Raw genomic sequence first — 10041 nt, 5'->3', positions numbered from 1 at the left:
TAAGTGGAAAATATAACAAACTGGAGATAAAGAGACAGTAGTGCTTGTGTTATCAGAGCTGAAAGCCTGCTCCAAATTCACATTTTTTTGCAAGAAATATTACATAAAGATTACCATTCAGCACAACAGGCTATTGTCTGTTAAACTTAAAAAGCAGTTATCTTGTTATCAGATTTCGAGACTGATCCCTTCTAGAGCCTGGTAATACGCCTGTCTCTTGATAAATGCCAGCTGTGTGGTATACTGCACTCCTGGGCTCAAGTGCTCGCTTTTATTGTAGGGAAGTTTTAACAATGCCAGTACTCTGTGGACTCTTTAGATATAAAGGAACAGACTACACAGAGCTGGCAATTGCAGAATCCCAATAGAAAAGCATTTACAAAGCTTGATCTTTCAGCAAGACCCTAAAGCAAGATTCTGAGAAGCATAAGATTTTCTTTATGCACTGACTTGATGGGTTCACACTGCAGGATACTCAGCCATTGGGAATGACAAGTTAAAAGGTCTGGTTGTCTCATGAAGAAAAAAATCTTGGTTTATCTTATTTTCTATTGTTTTAACTCTATAACTAACTTTTTTGTGATCAACAGCATTAGGAAACCAAGGGCCAGACATTGTGCAAAATAAGTTACTAACATCTCTTAGTTATTTAATAAATTCAGATGTTTATAACACCCCTCCACTTTTCCTTCCTAAGCATTTTTTGCAATGTTCCATCATATGTTCAGTGTAATTACTTATCTAGGTAACACTTCTGTTTAGGTACTGCAAAAATGCATCTATTGCTCTTATATAACAAGACCTTAACAAACACTTCTTTTGTTTTTTATGACATACTGTATATAAAACATCAATAGATGGATCATCCATCTCTGTGCAGTTTGACATATTGGCATGATGGTAAAAATTCTTGTTAATATGAGGAATTCACAGGTTTTATACTAAATATGTACAGTAAAGTCAGGAGAAATATGTGCCTCAGTTAAGCCACCTCAGACCACTCCAATGTGAAGTTTTGGTAGTAAATTAGATTGCAGAGATGAATAAACACTTTACTGATGCTTTGGAAGCGTTACAAAGACCCAAAGTAGCGTATGTTAAAGTCATGTTACAGAATAGTAAATGTGCAATGCAGGCAAATACCCTTAGCGTAGCCTATATAGCCTTAGCCTTACCCTTAATCGTTGGTTAAATATGACCTATTGTAGTATGTAAAATTGTCCTTGTGCTGCCTGCTGGAAGTCTGTTTCCTGATGTGAAGCTGGACCAGTTGGCCTTGCAGTGTTCTAAGTCTGTCCTTGGGTATGTCTGTGCATGTTTAGCCTGAACTGTCTACTTTAACATTGGCCTTTGAACAACAGAGCACCTTACCTTGGCATTAAAATCAGGGCCACATTTTTTTTCCCCATTGCATGTTTGCACTTCCAGTTTGAGCTTCTTCTATTCAAGGCTATGCAACACAAGCCACCCAAGAAGTAGGAAAGTCCAGGATTACTTGTTCTCTTAATATTAATCACAGTAACATGAAGAAAAAGTAGATCAGTATTTGCAATACACTGAACACGAGACATCATGCTGATGTGCGTTTTGATTATTAACCCCTGCTGAGGGGGACTAGATGATGGTGCCAAGTTTGAAAAAGCCACCAGGAAACTTCACATGTCCTCCATCCACTTTGTGGAAAAGAAGTCAGCAGTACGATGCCCCCTATTTCAAAGAAGCACTAAGTGGTGGCGCAGAAAGATCTGGGGCTTCATGTATAAATGGTGCGTACGCACAAAAATGTTGCATACTCCCGTTTCCACACTCAAATCGCAATGTATAAAACCTAAACTTTAAGGTTTTCACAGTAGCTCAAACCCTGGTGTATGCAAGTTCTCCGCTCGGTTTTGCAAACTGGCGGCACCCAACGTCAAAGCAGTGCTTTTGTTCTAGTGTGGTTTCCCTTTCTTTTTTAGATCCACATCCTTGACGCGGCTTTATCATATACACCAGCATGTCTCAGCCTTTAAGTATTTGCGACCTGAGTTTTCATAACAGTTTTAATCGTGCCCCCCCTAACGTTTTTTTGAAACCCTAATAAAATTTATTCCTATATTTTTTGCTGCCGATACACCACTACAAGTTTAAAATTTCCCTACGAATAGAGAAATTACGCCACATATGGCAAGATTCATGCCCCCTTTTTTGTTACTTAGTGATTCACACACGTAGAGCACATAGAAGAGAGCACATAGAAGAACACATAGAAAACAAAGCATTTAACATGCTACTTTAGTTATGATAGGATTTGAGAAACTAGTAAATTAAATGATTTTAAGATGAAGTTTATGATGTTCTACTTTAATGACAAAATAAACTACGTGATTAAAGTGTAAAGTTCGAGATTAAAGTTGCTTTTTTCCCCACTGTGTGCCTATTTTTTTTTCTTTTCTTTGTACCCTAATAAGCTTTCATATGACACTCAAACGGTGGGCTACGACTTGTCTTTTCATGGTGACTTTGATATCTGACAGCTTCTTTTTTATTTCGGGCACTGTGCGACTTTGTGAACTTGAGCTTTCGAGTTTTTCTGACACTCTATATCACTCGATCAACTTCCTTTTGTTGTTTATACCACTGTTTAAACCAAGAAATAGTATGTTTTTCCTTGCCTCCACTTGGTATTCGCTGAAATTCTTCTATTTCCCCCCGTGCTTTTGCCATTGCCTTTTCACAGAATGCTGAACTTAAGGGCTATTTATATTGATTTGCATATTCAAAGAGACGTAATTCTGGGAGGAGTTTGGTTGAGTGGCAGCAGGCGCGTGCATTACTTTTCATGCTGACTGGGATTTATGGAGCGGAAGAATGTGGAAGTTGGTGTTTGCACAAATTTATGCATCTGGATTTTTTTTGTGCGTATGCACATTTCCGCTTTGTCCTTACGCAAAGTTTTAGTGTGAATTCTATGCACGGTGTTATGCTGCATGAGGCCCCAGGTGTGAAGAAAATACTTTTTTCTACATACCTGGCCAAATAGAGCTTAGTGCTACTCTTAGACAGCCCCAGAGTCTTGTATTTGAGTCATGGAGTGTGTTCAGTCTGTGTGTTTTGTTTTTTTTTCTTTGTTATTGTGGCTTGTCCTTCACCTCAAAGCTGTTTGATTCTAAATGTGAGTCATTGCTTTTGCAATGAATGCATTTCATTGACAATATATTTTCCTGGCCCGCGTTTAAATATTAGTGTATTATGTCAGATGTTGACAATATCAGAGGGTATCACACAGATCTGATGTCAATCGAGGAAAACCAGGCACCAGCATAACATTGTCGGATTAATCTCTGTTATGATGTGAACAGTGCATGAACCTGCATGTCTAGACAGTCATTAGCAACAAAGGGATGGATGTTATTAGTTACATGGAGGTAAGTTAATGTTAATGCTAGAGAAGTCTGCCAACATAAAGGAAAAAAATTCTAGAATCCCCATGACAGAAATGCCACTGTTTCTGATGAATTTTGAGTAGCCTCTATTAGATTTATTTTCAACTAATGAAACTTTGATTTATAGGAGATGTTTTCCTGATATTATAGGATACTCTAATTGGTCAAGAATTGATATATTTTGTCAATGTTGAAAGACAATCGCTCACAGATTTTAAAGGGTGTGTTGCCCTTTAATTTTTTGCAGTAATAACAGTGCATTCACTTTCCTATAGCTGTTTAGCTTTAGTTTCATACATTTTCCACAATACCTGTCCTCTCAGTGTTTCAGGAATCATTCTTTAGTAGTTTAAGTAGCAGATTACTGTATATACTCGTGTATAAGTCGGGTCTTCAAACCCAAAAAATCGATCATAAAATCAGAGCCCAACTTATGCACCCATTCAAAAATGCGACACTTAAATTTCTTTTTTTTTTTTTTTTTTACATCTTCTTGCTTCCTCCAATCTCTCATCAGTTACTCAGACTCATCAAATTTCGTTGCAGCAGTGCAGTTACCAATTTCTTTTGCCACTTCAACCATGTTTAATTTAAAACCAGCTTCATATTTTCTTCTGATCGAATGCTCTATCGTAGATAAGGGATGCTCTTACGATAAAGGTGTATGAGGGTGTGAGATACAAAAAACACAAAACAGTGCAAACGTCACTTCATGTACATAGAAAAAAAGAGACCGTGTGCTCCATGGTTACTCTCTCAGGTGGGCGTTAGCATATCGTAATCTCTTGGACTAGTAGCATGAGTTTTCCGCGTTCAACTTATACGGCTGACATTATAAAATAACAGAAAATATACGGTTAAATCAAGCCCCGATTTATCTGAACTTAAACATTAGTATATACAGTATGCCAATTTCCATCTTAAAACAGAATACAGAAAAAATGCAGACTTGGACTGAACTGTACACACTATCTAGTAGAACTGTACATACTATCCAATAGTTGCTGCTGCACATTTTACCAGTTTACTGCTTAATTTTCTTTTTGTCACCGATTCTGTTCATAACTTTTATGGACAGAATTTCTAGGCGCAGCCAGGGCGTTGAGGGGGTCCGGTTTGGTGGGCTCAGGATTGGGTCACTGCTTTTTGCAGATGATGTTGTCCTGTTCGCTTCATCAGGCCGTGATCTTCAGTTCTCTCTAGATCGGTTCGCAGCCGAGTGTGAAGCGGCTGGAATGAGAATCAGCACCTCCAAATCCGAGACCATGGTCCTCAGCCGGAAAAGGGTGGAGTGTCCTCTCAGGGTTGGTAGCGAGATCCTGCTTCAAGTGGAGGAGTTCAAGTATCTCGGGATCTTGTTCACGAGTGAGGGAAGAACGGAGCGTGAGATCGACAGGCGGATCGGTGCGGCATCCGCAGTAATGCGGGCGCTGCATCGGTCTGTCGTGGTGAAAAAGGAGCTGAGCCGCAAGGCGAAGCTCTCAATTTACCAGTCGATCTATGTTCCTACCCTCACCTATGGTCATGAACTATGGGTAGTGACCGAAAGAACGAGATTGCGAATACAAGCGGCTGAAATGAGTTTCCTCCGCAGGGTGTCTGGGCTTTCCCTTAAAGATAGGGTGAGAAGCTCAGTCATCCGGGAGGGGCTCAGAGTAGAGCCGCTGCTCCTCCGCATCGAGAGGAGTCAGATGAGGTGGCTCGGGCATCTGATCAGGATGCCTCCTGGACGCCTCCCTGGTGAGGTGTTCCGGGCACGTCCAACCGGGAGGAGGCCCCAGGGAAGACCCAGGACACGTTGGAGGGACTATGTCTCTTGACTGGCCTGGGAACGCCTTGGGATTCTCCCGGAAGAGCTAGAAGAAGTGGCCGGGGAGAGGGAAGTCTGGGCATCTCTGCTCAAGCTGCTGCCCCCGCGACCCGACCTCGGATAAGCGGGAGACAATGGATGGATGGATGGATATCCTTATTAGAGTGAAAGAGCTCTAATAACCACAGGTCTGCCATTGTTTCCACTTTTCTGCTTATGACATCTTTTTGTTATATTTGCCCTACATAAGGCATCTGCTAAAATCAGGAACCTTGCAAGCTGGTATGTAGGAGTGACAATACAACATATGCCACATTATCATTCTTTGAAAATAAGGAGATTTTAAAGAACGATTGTTTGGTTTGCTTCAGCGGGGTCAGTTGGATCCTTTTCACAGAGTCTTAACGAACCTCATTATAGTCCTGTATATGTGAAAAGAAGCCTATCCATTAAAGCCCCCACACTGGCATTCTTCTTCCTGATCAATTGTTGCTGACAGAATGCACCACGATTTTATGAATGGAGAGCACTAGGCTACTGGTAATCTTCTAACATTTTTGCAGTAAGTATTATACAAAAATAATATACAGATCAACAACACTGCAAAAATTTTTTTGCAAAAAAAGAAAAAAAATTAAAAACAGCAATCTTTCATTCACCCTTTGCTGCTAAACATCATATTCATGATTCCACTACTCTAGTAAACAGTACAGCATCCTCTCCACCAGCCTCCAACGCTCATACAAAGGTAGGCATTTCTTTCAGTGCTTTTCACTTTCCAATTTTTCTGTTGGCAGAAAAAGAAGCAAATCATTATGCAATTCTTTTTTGTTTGGGTGCATTTTTAGTGGAATCAAATAATTGTATTACATGCCACTGTTTGCCTTTATCTCCTCCTATAGCACAGCCACTATGTCATCTCTGGGTATGTTTATAAATAAAAGGGTGAAAACGTAATTCAGATTTTCCAGTTCTTCATCATGACCCTGTTTTCAAAACTAATTTCTTTGATGCTTATAGCTGTTTTTGGTGATTCGCAATTCTTGCTAACAAGTTTAGATTTAATTTTTGCCACTAAATTCACCTTTTCTGAGGCTATCTCTAACATCTATAATGTCTCCGGCTTTGGCATGTAGTTTATGACTTGCATTATAAAGATTCTGAAAAATCACTGAAAATATATTTATTTAAAAATGGAAAATGACCTTGCAAAACCTTTTATATATTATTTAAGCACATACAGTAGTCTGAGGTTAAACACAAACAATAAAAAACAATTTCTTTAATGAACTTTGAGAGAATTTTAGAATCATTTCTGATTGTTCCTGCAAAAGTTCATCTGCTTCAGATCATGTGCTGGCTGATACATGAGGCATATCAGTTTATGGCTGGCATGATAAATGGGTTTTGAATATATCATAATATAGATGAAATATTGCATGCCAGGAAACCAGCACTTAATTGTACATTTAAAACAAGATATTAAAAAATGACATCTCGTCATTCTTTTTTCTTGGGTTGAGGAGAGAGTTGAAGTGTTTCATTTTTACCTTTTTGTAAAGTTATGATTGCCAAAAAAAAAACACAATAAAAAAACCTTTTCAATCAAACTTCCCAGGAAATTTAACAAAGGAACCCAACTAATGGACTCCACCAAATGATAAACATGCACAAGTGGAACACAGTCGAAATCTGATACTGGCTATGATCTCATTAAAGAAAGAGAGAAAGTGCTCAAAAGCAGGATGAAAAAAGACCAGCAGATTGGAAGTACTAAAGGAGCACACAACATTATCAGCAATAAAAAAGCAGAGGGTCTGAAAAGTCAGTTATTCAACTGAAAAAACAAATGAGAATCAAAATGCTAAAACAAGAATCATTAACCAAAAATCAAAGTGAAAAGCTCAAAGCAAATATCCTAACTTGATTTGTTTCCCCTATATTCCACTGCGACTTTATTTTCTATTTTATTTCTATTCATCTATTGATTGATTTATTTATTTAGAAAAGTATTCAGAGCTTGAAACTGAGTAATTGATTCTGCCATGTTATATAGCATGAGACTCGTGACATAATGTGTCATGTGACTTCCATGTCATGTGACCGACAACAAACATAGCAACAGTAAACAATATGGCTGCAGCCATGCAAGGATCAACAGGAAATGGCAGCAATGCTCAAGAAACCAGACCACAAAGTGGTGGTGTCTAATGATAAAAAAAACACAGAAAAAACAAAGCAAAAAATTCCAAAATGGTACAAAATACATGAGAGAACCTAAATACGGAGGTCATGACAGTATTTATTGTTTTCTGTGTGACTTTACTGGCTTTTCTATTTTTGCTCTGTCTTTGTTCCAATACATATTGGAACTTGTTTGCCTCAGACTGCATTTTTTCTATGTTTTCTGATTATTAATAAATCACTTATTTTATAAAGATTATGGTTTGGGATTGTCTTTCAGACCAGAGTTTTCATAGTGTTACCTCCCTTGTAAAACATTTCTGTATATTCTTGAACTTTGAAAGCTAATTTCCCATTTTGTCAGTTGTCAGGGGCAAGCTGGTCTGAAGTTCTGGGCTGGCCTGTGAAAGTTCTGGCTTTTTGAAGGCCTCACACCCATCAGTCATATTTGGAACACTATATCACAACAGAAATAAATTATAAGGGAAAGTCAACAAGTATTCATATCTTTTTTGTGCTGTTAGCAGCAGCAGTAGTTGAATGATCGTGTGTGAGTTTTATTTTGTCTAAGTTGCTGCTAAGCAGGTCCTAACTAGTCTGGTTAATCAATGGCATGTCATACCATTGTTAACATGGCCACTTCCCTCTTCTTATAAACCAAAAAAGAGCAGAATGCTCTTATCTGTTTTTTTTGTGGGCTGAATGTCTACCAGGAGTACAGGATCTAGGACCATACAAAAACTATGTTATTGCCTCAGTAAAGTGTCAATGGATGGATTGAAAAGCTCAAGAATGGCTACACAAGGGTCAGAGATGATGAATAATCAGGTCACCTGTTCATGTCCACTATTTTGGACAATATTGAACAACAGTCTTGTAAAATATTGTGTGTCCGGTGGGTTACTAACCTAGAACTTTATGTTCAAAAACAGTATTCAGGAAAATGCTGTGTTTGTTCTGTGTTAATTTTAAAATACACAGCGGATGACAGATAATCCTAGAACATTACAAGATATTTGTTTTTGTTTCAATAGGTTTTCAACAATATTTGGTTCTGGATAATCTCCCTCCTTTACATTTATAAAAATTAGACAAGTAATCTGTGTTGGTATTCTTTTTACCTGGGCAATAAGAAATAACTAAATGGAAATAGTTAAAATGATCTTATTTGTTAATGTACACATTAGAAAATCGCACTTTCTTTGTTAGAATTACATGGGGAACTTTATCTTATCCTAGCAGCAGAAGGCAAAAATCAGAACCCAATCCCTGATGGAATGTGAATTCATCACTGTACACACTCCCATATACTTTAGACACATATTCACTTATATTGGGGCAGCTTAATAATAATATATTTCAGAGAACTGCTATGGCTTGGAGTAGTGACACCCTGGTCTCTGGAACCTGTAAGGCAGCAGTGCTAACCACTGCACCAACATAAGACCGTTTCCTGTTTTTAAACAAAACACATTTTTGCGATCCATTGAACGCCATAAATGACACCGCCAGTGCTATTCTGAGAGCAAGTGCCCATATCGTGGTATTGCAAAAGAGACAAGAGTTACTGGAAATCTTCATGGTAAAACATTTCTGACTGCAATATGTGATGTACCTGCTTCCATTGCAAAGTGATGATTGAGTTGTTTTTGCTTTTTTTGAATACATCATCTACTTCACAAGTCCTTTTAAACTTACATGATTGCTTAGGAGGATATAATAATTAGCAAAGCCACTACTAAACCTTCACTTGGAAATTTAAATTCAATAGTACAACGCTAAAGTCACATGAAATTAGAATTTCTCCTTTGTTAAAAAATAGATTTGCATCAATTAAAAAGCTCTTCATTACTATGGAAAACATAAGACTAGCGCCAACTTTGGAAAACAAACTCCTGAAAGGAACCCTTAAGAGAAAACTGAATTCCAACCAGACTATTTGTGCTGAGCCTTAAAAAGTACTTGCTGTATAATTTCCTGCAGCCATTTGCAATGCATGTTTTCAGTTGTCTGTGTGCCATTTTTTAATTAAGTTTTATGCACATCTTATATTTAATTATATTATATTTAATACTGGTTGTCTTACAAAAAGCAAATGATAGCTTAGGCATAATTGTAGGCATAATTTTATTCAGTGAACTGCAGTCCAGTAGTTTACAGGGTGTGCTACAAATAATTTCTGTCTTGTCTTCTTATTTGTGCACCATTCTACTTTGGATTTAAATTAGCTAGAGGATGGGGTGCCCTTTCCTAAAAATCACTGGTGACCACCTCCTCATCTTCTTAGAATGAAACATACAATCATTATGATTTTATTCAACCCAATGTCATGGTCAGAATAATATATATAAAAAATTAATTTAAAAATATTTCTAAATGTAAAAATATATTAAAGCTACCCAATGTCATGGTCAGAATAATATATATAAAAAATTAATTTTAAAATATTTCTAAATGTAAAAATATATTAAAGCTACCAGGTATCCTGGAGTGACAGGGAGACAAAAAAAATTTGGGAACAAAAGAAAAGCAAAAATCTACCAAGCCCTATTGCCAGCCTGAAAAGTTGTATGCTAAGAGCACGATTATGTAGAGCCCGCAAGTGCTTACTTTACCACTTGA

At 37.6% G+C, this 10041-nt stretch overlaps 1 protein-coding gene across 1 annotated transcript in view; it reads left to right on the top strand.

Annotated features, from left to right (window-relative positions):
- Positions 1–312: 312 nt before the first annotated feature.
- The window catches only part of LOC114650560 (progesterone receptor), a 58421-nt gene continuing 48692 nt past the window's right edge, over positions 313–10041 (top strand). Inside the window, exon 1 of the mRNA XM_051926460.1 lies at positions 313–503. The gene's annotated coding sequence lies outside the window, so the exon portion shown is untranslated. The remainder of the gene's footprint in view (positions 504–10041) is intronic.

The sequence above is a fragment of the Erpetoichthys calabaricus genome, chromosome 4 (assembly GCF_900747795.2).
Source record: "Erpetoichthys calabaricus chromosome 4, fErpCal1.3, whole genome shotgun sequence".
In the NCBI taxonomy this organism is placed as follows: domain Eukaryota; kingdom Metazoa; phylum Chordata; class Cladistia; order Polypteriformes; family Polypteridae; genus Erpetoichthys; species Erpetoichthys calabaricus.
Note: the sequence above shows the minus strand (reverse complement) of the source record. Positions and strands in the feature narration are given on the sequence as shown.